Below are 13,115 nucleotides of genomic sequence, written 5' to 3' on the forward strand. Positions count from 1 at the left end.
CTTTTCCTTTGTTTGGATGAATATTTTGTTGTCTGTCCACTTCTAATTTTGTTTTAAAGAGTTATAAACTCGGTGTCAATAAAATATCTTGTTATGTAATATTAGACAAAAACCCTCTTGGGCATGTCAAACATGTATCTGGATTAACTAAACGTGCTTGCAGTCCTCAAGATTGAGCAGTGTGTGAAATGTGTACACACCCTTGACCCCAAGCTTTGCCAAGCTTCATCTTTGGCACCTGAGTTATCTCCCCTAAGCTCAGACCTGCTCTTTTGACATCCGTACTGACACCCACACTCACCTGACCACCATCTCTACCCACCCTAATTTCAGTGATTGCTAAAATGCCCAGAAATAAAGCAATGCAGACATAATGTACTTGTGCATACAAAGATTAAATAAGGGTGGACTGCATTTCCACTGCAATGAAGATTCCAGTATCTTCCTCATTTCTAATTCTTTTTAATAGAATATCCAAGCCCACTTAATTTTAGTGGATTCTGTGTTTCCCCTATACGTGACAAAAATAATGGGTTGAGGTAAGGTTTTTTGGTATGAATTTAGCAGAGATCAAATTAATTCTAACCATCAATTTCTTGTAGTCAAAGGTTAAAACAGGTAATTAAGAATAATTATAAGCCTGTTGAAGTTACCATAGCAATTTAACAACATAATCATATTCAGAATTTTTAACTGTAGTCATTCCTGTTCAGTTTTTAATAGTAAATTGCATGATGTAGGTAGAGCTGGGTCCAAACGTGAGCAAAGCATGTATAACCTGTGTGGTACAATTGCAAGGATGCTACTGGTCTGCCTCAATCTCTAAACATCTACTTTTCTATAACAATGGAGCGCTCACATTATGTATGAACTCTTTACATCAATCATAGTAATGTATCATATTACAACAAGGTTATAAACTTCTATTTAGCACAAAAGTAGGCGTTTCAGAAGTGCATGGACCTGAGTTTCTCTCCCAACTCCATATCCTGGCTGAGTAACCTTAGGCAAATTAACATCTCTACTCACATAGAAGATACAGCTAAAAACACCTACCATGAAGGATATTGAGAAGACAAAATAAGAACATGCATAGAAAGTATTTTAGCACATAGCATGGCACATAGGAAATACTCAATAATAGCTATTAGTAATGAGGGCAGGGATTTTGCACCCTCCTTCAAATGGCACCCAACACAATCCCTTCGACATGATTGCTAACCTTTGTGTTGATTCGTAGAGGATTTAGCAGGAACTAACTAATGAAAAGTAAGTCGATGTAAATGTGGACAGTGAAAGAAGATGTGAAAGCTCTTTGTGTGGCAAATTCTTGGGGGTTTGCCGTGGAAGGTCAAGGCAGCTGGATGGTGCTGAGTGATTAGACTTGGTCCTTCGTTTCTCTCTCTATCTCTGTGTGTGTGTGTGTGTGTGTGTCTGTGTGTGTAGGTTAGAGGGCGATAGTTGTTAGGAGCAAAGAGAAGAACGGTGTGAGGAAGACACTAGAGACAAAGCCCTGGGCTTTGGCTGTTGGTGTTTTACACCTCTGGCTGCTTCCTAATCTGGAGGTACTCACATTAATATGTATTTCTGGACCTGATCCCTGAAGATTATGATTCTTTATATGTGTTTTGGTGTATAACCAGTTGGAGAATTGTTGAATCAGAAATGCATTACTCAGAGAGCGGCATTTATGCCACGGTGGTATGCAGGTATGTGGGGTGGAAGATGGCCATATCCTTAAGTAGCATTAACATCATCCATCACTTAATCAGGCCTGATTAGTCAAGAGGGAAGTCTCGGTTTGGTAGTGAAACCTCTCTGTCCTTTGCTATCAACCAGAACCAAAAAGGCAACAGTGTGTAGCTAACATGTCATCTCATTTTGTTTGTATTGTGTTTATGTTGTGGTTACCTTCTCTTTGTAGCAGGTAGTCCTAGGTTTTCAATAGTGAATAAAGTCCCCTTTCAAAGTAAATCTATCTAAGTTTTTCAAAGACCCCACTGTGAAGAGCTATGAGAATGACCCAAGTTTATGATCCTTTCCAGGTTGAAAAAGAAATACAGTGATTCTACCACTCATTTTTGCCTAGAATTGGGTTTGACTTGCTCTTTCTAAATATTACTTACTAACTAACTACATAAAGAAACTGCTATTTGAAACAGAAAATTATCTCTGCTTTTCATAAGGGAACTTCCTTCATGTTTCCTTTGGAAGTCCATGCTCAGATAATCTCTTTCTATGTTGTCCGGTACAGCATTTAAACTAGGGAAAGAAGTCACTGAGTCCTACCTATGGCTGAGCTTGGCAAACAAGAAACGCAGAGCAAACTCCATTTCTTCAACTTTGAAACTGATTCCTTCTCTGTTAATCCTCCAGGTCAGGGTGCCTGAATGTCCTGGATTTTTGTTATGTTTTTTTGCAAAGGAATTCTTCCTGATCAGCAAGAAGTGATTGTGTTTACCCCTCTGCAAATCTGCTCAGTATGACCAAAGCAGTGTTATTATTTTTAAGACTTGAAACTGTTCATTCTCAGAGAGGGTGGGAGGCTGCAAGGGAGGGACAGTGTGGCCAAAGCCCATGTGCCTCAAACCTCACCCAGGATGGCCTGGACAAGTGCCAGCGAGACAAAAGCACCAGTCAGACCAGGCTGTTTTCACAGCTGGCCAGTGTTTGTGGACAGCATGGGTGGGGAGGAGGCCACAGCAGTGTCAGCCTCTGTCCAGTAGCATCAGGCAATTGAGAGGAGTCTTCGACGCGCAGATGACTTTCATCTAAGGAGCTAAGCATCTAAAGAATAGGATTTATCCTGTAGAGAAAGGCTATAAGGAGCAAGGTTCTTGTTCAAGGCAGCCACTGAATGCTGTTTTTTGTTTAACCTGAGAACGGAGTGCTTTTTAGCCTGCAGGCTTTCCTACCTTGATCCTCACTGGGCATTGCACAATCCAGTTGCTGGAGGTATTTCTAGGACCTCCATGAAGTATAAGGAGATCTGGAAGAAAACATTAGGCTGCCTTTAGCAAAAGCTTCCCCCACCAACCACTTGTGAGTGTAGAAGTGACTTACCACACATCAGAGGGACCAGCGGACTACTTCAGGGGGGCTGGACTCCCAAGACGACACGCACAATCTTAGATGTATGTGCACTCTTTTTCTGGTAAAGGACCCATAACTTGCATCAAATTCTCAAAGAATTTATGATCTTGAAATGTTACAAGCCACTGCCTTTCAAGCACCTATGAGAATGCATTATCATTTAAATGTTGTTAAGCAAGCTAACTAGGCTAGCACTCGAAAGTCTTGGTCCTTCCTATTAAAACAAATCTAAATTAAGATTCTCGTAGAACTGTTCACTGCAGGTGCTCTGTTTCAAGAGGTAAGGTCAAATCCAACAGCATGAAAAGAACAGACTAAGCCAAGTTCAGAGGATCCTGAGGTATAGTCAGATGGCACCCAGCAAGACAGCGTGGTCGGGAGAGCCAGCAGAACCAGGCACACTGGCAGATAAGAAGTGGCAGGGGCACTATGTGCAGACTTGGGCACCTCATTTCAGAGGGAAATGGGTAAAATGGAGCCTTCTTAGAGAAGAGTAACTTGGAGAGGGAAGGATCCAGAAGTCATGTCACATGGAAAACTAGGGTAGCTGGAACAGGAAACATTGGGAGCGATGTAACAGCGATCTCGTCAAGTAGTTTTAAATTGTCACATGACTTGAGTTTAGAATCTTACGGCTTTGTATAAAGAACATTTGTGCAAGGCATTAACGTTATAGAAGAGAAAACTGAAAGCCAGAGAGAAGTGACTGGCTAAGGCAGACGTGGGACTAGAATCCAGATTCTGATTCCCTTCCCAGGGCTGTCTGCCACCATTTCCAGCTGCCTCCCTGAGTGCCAATGAATGACCATTTCAAGAAGGTCGAGCTTAGCTTCATAAAGAGTATTCCTTTGTAGAACAGGAAGCTAAGTGAGACAGAGAGCTCACCATCATAAAGAGCATTTCCGAGGGAATGTGTACTCATTCCCTATAGTTCCTAGAAAAAATTTACCACAAACTTGGTAGCTTACAACAGTACAAATGCATTACCTTGCAGGTCTAGAGTAAGAAGTCTAAAATGGTCAGTGGGGCCATGCTCCTTCTTGGAGGCCCTAGAGGAGAATCTACTTCCTTGCCTTTTCAGCTTCTAGAAGCAGCCTGCATTCCTTGGCTCATGGCCCCTTCCTCCACCTTTAAAGCTAGCCGCATAGCAATCGCTGACCCTGCTTCTGTCATCACACCTCTTTCTCTGATTCTGATCTTTCATAAGGACCCCTGTGACTACATTGGGGCCACCTGGATAAGCCAGGATAATCTCCCATCTGAAGATCCTTAACTTGACCATGTCTGCAAACTATGTTATGTTACTATGTAACATAACATATTCATAGGTTCTGGAGGTAAGGATGTGGATGTTTGGTGGGGCTATAATTCAGTCTGCCACAGAACATAGCGTGGAAAGGTTTACTCGTGCTCGTGCAGGTGGGTAACATAACATATTCATAGGTTCTGGAGGTAAGGATGTGGATGTTTGGTGGGGCTATAATTCAGTCTGCCACAGAACATAGCGTGGAAAGGTTTACTCGTGCTCGTGCAGGTGGGTAACATAACATATTCATAGGTTCTGGAGGTAAGGATGTGGATGTTTTGTGGAGCTATAATTCAGTCTGCCACAGAACATAGCGTGGAAAGGTTTACTCGTGCTCGTGCAGGTCTTAGAGCAGATCTGGATTCAGATCTTGGCTTCAGCACCTACTAGTTGCATGTCCATTACCCTTTTGAGCCTGAGGGAATCTGTTCTCTTTCTGGGTCCACAAGGCGGTGTAGTTTTAAGGGGAAGAACTTCCCAGCACCACGCCCCCTCCCATCTCTCTCCATCTGGGAGATTCAATGGTTTATGTTTAAATTCGCAGGTGTGGGAAGAAACTAAGAGTCAGTCACTCCAGTGGAAGTTCTAAGGAACTCCTTTCATTGGCCTGGGGTCTTAGAGAAGGCGGGGGTTCCTCCCAGGTTAAAAGCCCCCTTCTTCCACACCCCTTCGGACTCCATGTTTGGGTCCCCTTCCAGGAACACTCCCTTTGTGGAAGCCATCCTTCTCTCTCCTGGATTTCACCTCTGGGATCCCCTTCCACGCTCTCTCGTGGAAGCCTGTCTTCCCCTCCTAAACTCCATCTTTCTCTGTTCCCTTCCACTCAGGGTGGAAGCTGCTTTCCTCTCCTGGATCCCATCTTTCTGGATTCTCTCACTCAGTGCGAGAGTCAGCTGTTTCTTTCTCTCTCCTTCTTTTTCTCTCTCTAAATAAATCACTTTCTACAAACACTTTTGAGTCCGGCATTTACTGCCCACTGCTCCGTGGTCCCCTCTCTCATTCTTGAGAGGGCAGGAGACCAAGAACCTGGAGAAATGTCCTCTCAGGGGAGCTGAGGGCCCCCTGAACCCCAATATTACAAGGCTTTGTTCCCACAGCCATAAAATAGGAATAAAATCTCAACATTACCATGAGGATTTGTGGTAATATTCATGAAATGCATAGCATATAACACTCTTTCAATGAATGGTATCTATATGTATTCAAAAACCTGCCAGATCATTCTCACCATCCAAGAATTTAGTAGAAGAAAGTTCATTATTAAATGGGAGATTTGATAAAGTGACCTCCAGGTTTCCCTCTGAGATTGCTAGAATCTAAAGGAATAAACATTTTGTTTTCTCTGTAAACTATTCTCAGAGCCTCTTGTCCACTTCCCAGATGCAGTTACAAGGGATTTTATTTTATTGTATTTGTGGCCATCTGATTTTGCCACACAGCTCTGGTTGGATTTAAACAGGACCTGGAGCCTGTCCTAGTGTGTAATGATTGGCTAGACCAGACGGCCGAGGCCAGGGCAGACTCCCTCCTTCACATCTGTCAACATACCTGGTTGCAAGCAAGTTGCTGCCTGTGACCACTGTCTGCAGAGGCCAGGGAGGGCAGGAGAGGAAGGGGAAAGGAACGCCTCGCCTTCAGGCTTGGGGAAAAGGAGAAGCCTGCATTCATTCTCAACATCCCACCCTCTTCGGCAAGGGCTGGAACAGTCGTGGGACATCCCTGCTGAGTCCGTAAAGAAGCTGAGGGAAGAGTCGCGATTGAAAAGCGGCAGACAAGGTAGGTGATCTCCGGGGTCATGGCCCTTCTCTCTCAATCACAAAGCGAGCACTGTACACAGGCTTGTCAACAGAGTGCCCTGAGGATGGCCTGCTGACGGAGATGTGGTGGACCTGGTGTGTGTCTGGATTCAGTCATTTGTCCGTCAGCCTGTTCTGGAAAACAGGCTGTATTTTCCTTCTGTCTTCTATCTGTTCTGAAAATTGTTGTTGCTCCTGTACATACTTCAGAAACTTGGAAGGATTTTTAAAAATCTTTCATTATAACAAATTATATGTGTGATTTATTATACCTGTTTCATTCGTGGTAGCTCATAAGCATGGTTCTGTTCCAGAATTTTGCTTGCATAATTTTTTTCCATTTTCAAGACATACCAGGGAGGACACTGTATGTATATTGTAGTATATGGTGTAGAATAGTAAATACTAGTCTGAGAAATACACCGTTCACCCACAGAGCTGTCAACCTCATATCATGGGCTCTCCCAGGAAGTCACCTATATTTTTCTGCTTTGGACCCTAGAGAGTTAAAAGTACGGAAATTACTGGAGCAGAATGAAGCCTATTTACCTAAGCTTATCACATCAGCAGCTGGGTCAATTATTTACTGAGGCCAGGCTGTTTCTTAGCCTGAGTGGAGGACCACCAAAGCCTTTGCTGGCCTGAGTCCCTCTGTAGAAAAGACATGGGCAACGTAGAAGAAATGCTGCTCTGAAGCTATAGTCCAGATTCTTTTCTGATCAGAGTGAGCTTTTCTCCTTCCCAGAATAGTAGATATCCCAAGGTTCCCCCCAAACATGAGCAGAACTGAAACGCAAACCTGATACCAATGCCACTTTAGGTACAGAGCTTGTGGCTTTGCGGGGAACTTCCCTTGTCACTGGAGGTCTGTATGGGGAAGAAGGAGATGATAACTAGGAAAAGAGTTGTTAAGTGATTCTTGAGGAAGTATAATATAAAGTCATCAGCAAAGAAAACATGAAACTTTCCCCTTCAAATCTATATGTTCTAGAAATACGTTATTTTTATTGAATGTGATTCACTCTTCTTTAGGCCTGAACATAACTCCTCTAATTGCAGACATGTTGTCACATTGTCACCACATACAACTTCCAGGCCTGTGCAGTGGTTCCTGGCTCCTGTGGTCATTAGTTAGAAGCCTGGTGATGCAGAGGCCCTATTTTCCTGAACTCCCTTTAGGGAAGGAGTTGGGTCATGTGGCACAAGGTAATGTTTGACATTGCTTTTGTCAGTCATTTGTGGAACTGGAGTGACTCCCCTCAGGCAAGGTTTGTGGCTGCATATTTAGCTTCTGAGGCAGTTAACTAGATGCAAGAGTTGAGGCCATTGTAGACACAAACCCGTGTGTGATTTTGGTTAAGTCTGTGGCTACCTCCCAAGAACGTTGTGGAGAATCATGGAAAACCGACGCATTTCTGCGAAGACACTAAGGCCTGCAAAATGTTAAGTGTGAATCTGGCTGGTGTCCAGAGTATGTCTGTAGATAATGCAACTGATGGAGGTGGTTTTGAAGAGGAAAAGCAATCTTGGGATGATTAAATGCATTGGCTAGGTCAGGCATAACGACTCATGCCTATTATCCCAGCACTTTGGAAGGCCAAGGCAGAGGATTGCTTGAAGCCAGGAGTTCAAGAACAGCCTGAGCAACAAAGTGAGACTCTGTCCCTACAAAAATTTTTTTTTAATTTTTAACGCATTAGCCATATTTCCCCACATTACTGAAGGCTGCCTTAGGGGCAGACACACAGGTCTGACCTGTCCTTTTTTTGAAGCTTCTGGCAGGGCCTAAAACATGCTGGAAGCCCCTAAGGGTGTATCCAGCTTTTTCTTTCCATGTCCTGAATATTGTATAGTAAGTAGAGGGAGACTCTTCTTCGGATTGACTAGATTGGAATAGGCATTGTCATTGTTTTTAAACGTTAGCTAGTTAGAATATAGAAGTCAATTGATTTGCCCAAAATCGTGCAAGGCGTCTGAGCCAGGATCCTACGCAGTTCTGCCTTGTTCCCAACCCAGTGCTTTTCCCATAAGGTCATGGAGTTGACCATATGGATAAGCATAAACTGGGGAGGGAGGCACTGGGGTAAGCAAGGCTGACTAACACAGTCAGAGGTTCTCCACTGGCTCTCGATGTGCCAGGCCCGAGCCGCTGTAACCAAAAGGCCAGTATCGGCCTTCTGAAAACGATGAAACAGGCAGGAGCAAAAGGAAGTATTTTCAGTCGTGGCCGTAACTGGAGTCTTCCCTGTCCTGTATATTTCCTAAATAACCCAGCTAATCCTCAGACTAGGTCTTTGCCCCTTTTTATACTACAGACTCAAATCCATGAGCCCCAACTAAAGTACAACCTCTGAACTATTTCCAGAGAAGAAATGACCCTACCCCAATCTTTCTCGAGGAACTCAAGGATTTACTTACTATCTCGTCTCAGCTAATATCCGCTCATTTAAATCTAAGAGACTTGGGCGCGAAGAGGCTTAAAGCCAGAGAAACCATCGACAGTCCCAGCTATCAAGGGATCTCACCATCAGCAACCCAAAGAGACCTATGTCAGGTTGGAGTCTAAGTGGCTTGCTGGTGTCATTTGAGCAGTGAATGAGTAATGTACGAAGGCTCCATCCACCCCACCCCTAGTTGCACTTCTGTTCATGTATGTCCTAAGGATTCCATTAGCGGTCTGTCATAAATTCCAAAGTAGCCACAATTCCTGAGCATTTACAAGATCAAGATAAAGAAATGCCATCATGAAACACGGACGACTAAACGTCTTTGAACAAAGGCTTTATACTGACTCGCCTCACACGTATCTCAAGTGTGTGATAGCAAAGGCATTGTAGATAGGGACGATTGCATCACCACGTCCACCAGCACCCTTTACTAATCAACTGTCCCTGCGTGAACTGTATTCACATGCCATCATTTTCCTGAACTAAAACACGAAGAGAAAGAAGTCGGAGCTAAAACAGACTCATCACGACATTTCACCTGTACCAAGCACTTCTCATCACCAAAACATGAACGGCCGCCTTTTTATCTACACTTTTTACATTTAATTTTCATAACAGACCTATGCAACTTGCCCAAGTCACAGAGCTAATGAGATGAGGTGAAATTTCCACTGGGATCTGACTCCAAATCCGACATTCTTCAGCATTCTGTTCTGGAAAACAGACCCAACAGCGTCTCACTGTTCACGTTCTCAGTGTAAACAGCGTAAAAGTTCTCTCTAAATTATTTGGTCAGACCCTCAGAGTATATATTTATTCCCCTTCCCACTCATACCAGAGGCTGTTGATGTTCTTAAGTTTAAGCATAAGCCTCAATATGACAGTGGTTTTCCTCTCCTCTGGAAAAGGAACCACAAAACCCACGTACACACAGGCACACACACAACAGCAATTGCCCAAGAGTCAGTGCTTTTATTCCTTAAGCTGAGAGGGAAAACTGTTCTTACCTCCGAGTTTACAAACAGTGTTTGGTTTGTTTGATCGACTTCAATATGATGTACAAGACAAATTTGTCATTTATTATACCAAGATTTTTTTTCAAGTTTACTTCTGCTGTAAGATTTCAGTCTTTGAAATCAGCTACATTTTTCAAAACTGTCCCGTATGTCAGTAGTTTTATTTCATCTTCACCATGGCCCTGTAAGATGAGTACGGTGTTGATGGTATCCTTTCAGATAAGAAAGAGGCTCAATACAGGTGCATAACCTTCTCAGTCTCACTCAAGGCCCTTAGGTCTTGGGACTCCAAATTCTTTTTTCTTTTTCATATCAAATACTCATGCAGTTCCCTGGATCCCTAAGTCTTACAAGTGGTAGGAATGGGGCCTACAAGCTTTTTATTTAAATTTTCAGAAATTAAAAATGCCGAATGACTACACAGCCTGTTCTCAGGCTGCAGAGACCCACTCAAATATTGATGGCTTTGCTTTGGGCTAGAATTCTATCAGGTCAGTGTGGTAATGCTGTTATTCTAATTAGATTTTCATAGAGTAATGAAAATAAAGACACTAATTGTTACTTAATAAAATCTGCCTTAAAGGCAAAAAATCTTTCAAGCCCATGTGCCCATGAGCAAAATAAGAAATCGAAGGGGTTCATGCTAGGAGAAGGAGAAGCCACCACTGTCCTCTAATGTGTTGTGGGCCTGGAGAACAGTGTCCATGAGTGGGGGCTACAGGACCCACGCTGTCTGGAGATGCACAAGCCTTCCCTAACCCTGTAGTCAGATGACGCCTCACGAGGCAAACAGTTGCCAAATGGTATGGAACCTAAGGAGAGAATCCATTATTGTAGTTTCAACCCTACAGAAACCAGCTAGAGTTACGGGAGGAAACCTGACACCGTAGGAATTCCATTTCAGTCCTAAGATGTTCTGAAGGGTCAGGGAGCCCCGAATCTGGAAGGGATCAAGTGTTTTCTTATCCCTGATGCTTCACTGGGAAGTGCCCCTGGCTGGCTGCCGGAGCCTCCATACCAGGCGACGGTGTCGTTGTCCATATCCTTGCTTTGCTGGTAATGTGTGTCCTCATCATACGTTTCTGTGACCTCTGAGGTTCTAAGGATCTTGGTGCAGGAGAACCCATAGTTTTTGGCAATGAGCAAGCAGAGTGAATGAAACTTCTGCCCCTGACCCACCCAAAACTTGTTCCCCTCCTCTCTGCAGTTCCAAGGTCAAGTTTCCCATGACAGCAGTAAAGGAACTGAAGGTCACAAAATGCTGGCAGTTCACCTTGCCTTGGAGGGGTTCCCAGAAAGTAAAATGAAAATGAGATTGTTTTCCCATAAGACCTCTGTATTTGGAGGACAGGATTCAAACAGTTTGAATGTGCGATTTCACTGTGCACTGAGGTAACCCCCACAAAGTCTTTTTTTGTTGTTGTTTTTCAAAAGCCAAAATAATATCAAAAATACGTCCTGCAGAGAACTCTAGGCAGAATTCTTTTTTGTCATCACTGGCCTGATGTTCTCAAGGATTCATTTCTCAAGATAAGCCTTATATAGTGCATTTGGCTGGAGCTCATGTGTGTTTCTGTGGAACGATGGCTTTCATCCATGGGGCCTACTTTGTGGTGACTTCATTAGATTTCACAAGGTAAACAGCTGAAAAGGTGTGGTTAGTATGTGAGCAGGCTTCAAGAGAAAAGAAAACCCAGGAGAGGTCAGCCAGAAGATGTTGCAGGGAATTGGGAGGTGGCAATTCTTTCTTCTCTATGACCCGAAGAAAGCCAGCACCCCTACAAATTCCAAGGATATGGACCTTCGATTGCAAACACATGTGTCTCACAAAATGTAGCTCTGCTTCCCAGATAGGAATCCTAATCACAGGAAGAGCTAATGGCTAGACTTCCTGGAACGTAACTGTTCTCTACCCAAATTTATCTCATTTTGCTTTTCTTTGCAAAATGAAAATTCTCCATTTTCCACAAGAAGAGTACTATTATAGAATACAGCTGTGTTGATAAATTGTAGTCCAACAAATTAAACACAAAACAGCCCAACAGAGGCATCCTGGGCCTGACCTCACTGTTGTCTCTCTCTGTGGCCTTATGCCAATTTTAGACATCTTGGTGGCGGCTGAGTTTCACGTCTGTACTCCTCTGTGTCCTCACGATGAATGATCACAAACATTTATCGATGCGTTATCCACTCAGGTCTGCAGCAGTCATCTGCTCTTTACCATGAGTGTGTCAGACGCTGTTTCTGACATAGGATTAAATAATCTTCCATTCGGCTGGGCGTGGTGGCTCAAGCCTGTAATCCCAGCACTTTGGGAGGCCAAGGCGGGTGGATCACAAGGTCAAGAGATCGGGACCATCCTGGTCACCATGGTGAAACCCCGTCTCTACTAAAAATACAAAAAATTAGCTGGGCATGGTGGCGCGTGCCTGTAATCCCAGCCACTCGGGAGGCTGAGGCAGGAGAATTGCCTGAACCCAGGAGGCAGAGGTTGCGGTGAGCCGAGATCGCGCCATTGCACTCCAGCCTGGGTAACAAGAGCGAAACTCCATCTCAAAAAATAATAGTAATAATAATAATTATCTTGCCACTCATCAGAGATGAGGAGGTTTTAAATTTATCCAATAGGCCAAACCACAGCTTCTTTAGAGTCCTCTATATTTGTGTCTGTGCATGTGTGTGTGAGTGTGTGTGTCTGCCTGTGTGTGTACATCTGCACTTTTAATCATTATTCAGTTACAAAAAGATAATGGGTTTTTAGTAAATATTTGTTCCTGATTCTAAATTGGTAATCAACTGGGAATTTAATCAAGAAATTGATTTATAAAAAGAAAACTGGAATTGCTAGGGAAAACTAAAGGAAGAATCAGAAGTGTTAAACATTGTTGTAGAGGGAATTGGGCATGGAGGGTCTCCTTGCTCTTCTGCCAACCTCCAACGGAATGGAACAGCACATAGGAGACCGTGGTTGTGTTTGATTCTGCCACCACACACACCGACAAGGCAGCTCTGGGCAAGTCACTTCAGCTCTCTTGGCCTCAGTTTTCTCATTTTAAGAATGAGGCAGGACATTGAGAGTATAAAGTCTCTAATGTCTTCTCTAGTTTTCATACTCTGTGTTCTATGAAAAACTAGAAAAGTTTACTTCAAAAAGTTCTTTAAGGAAAACACAGAAAAAAATTTAATTTCTCTAGGGAGATCATTCCTATCTCTTTGGTAAATAGGGAGAATGAAAAGATTGCTCAGGAGATCCCAGCTATGCCACCGTGAAGATGTTATAAATTGGTGAGTCCCGGCATTGATCTTTACTAGAGAAGAAGCCCACTTGGCTAGGAGAGTACACGGAACCACATCTGAGTTCCCTCGTCCAGCACTCAGCTTTGCCATGCCTGTGTACCGCTAATGCAGGCTCCAGCAAGCAGGCAGTCATGACAATCATTCTCTCTTTATAAATACA

At 43.5% G+C, this 13,115-nt stretch overlaps 1 protein-coding gene across 17 annotated transcripts in view; it reads left to right on the forward strand.

Moving 5' to 3' along the window:
* Positions 1-5,943: 5,943 nt before the first annotated feature.
* Positions 5,944-13,115, forward strand: part of PHLDB2 (pleckstrin homology like domain family B member 2) — a 239,555-nt gene continuing 232,383 nt past the window's right edge. For all 17 annotated transcript variants that reach the window (XM_008982473.5, XM_008982475.5, XM_008982477.5 and 14 more), the window contains exon 1: positions 5,944-6,175. The gene's annotated coding sequence lies outside the window, so the exon portion shown is untranslated. The remainder of the gene's footprint in view (positions 6,176-13,115) is intronic.

This window comes from Callithrix jacchus, chromosome 15 (genome assembly GCF_049354715.1).
Source record: "Callithrix jacchus isolate 240 chromosome 15, calJac240_pri, whole genome shotgun sequence".
NCBI classification, from domain to species: domain Eukaryota; kingdom Metazoa; phylum Chordata; class Mammalia; order Primates; family Cebidae; genus Callithrix; species Callithrix jacchus.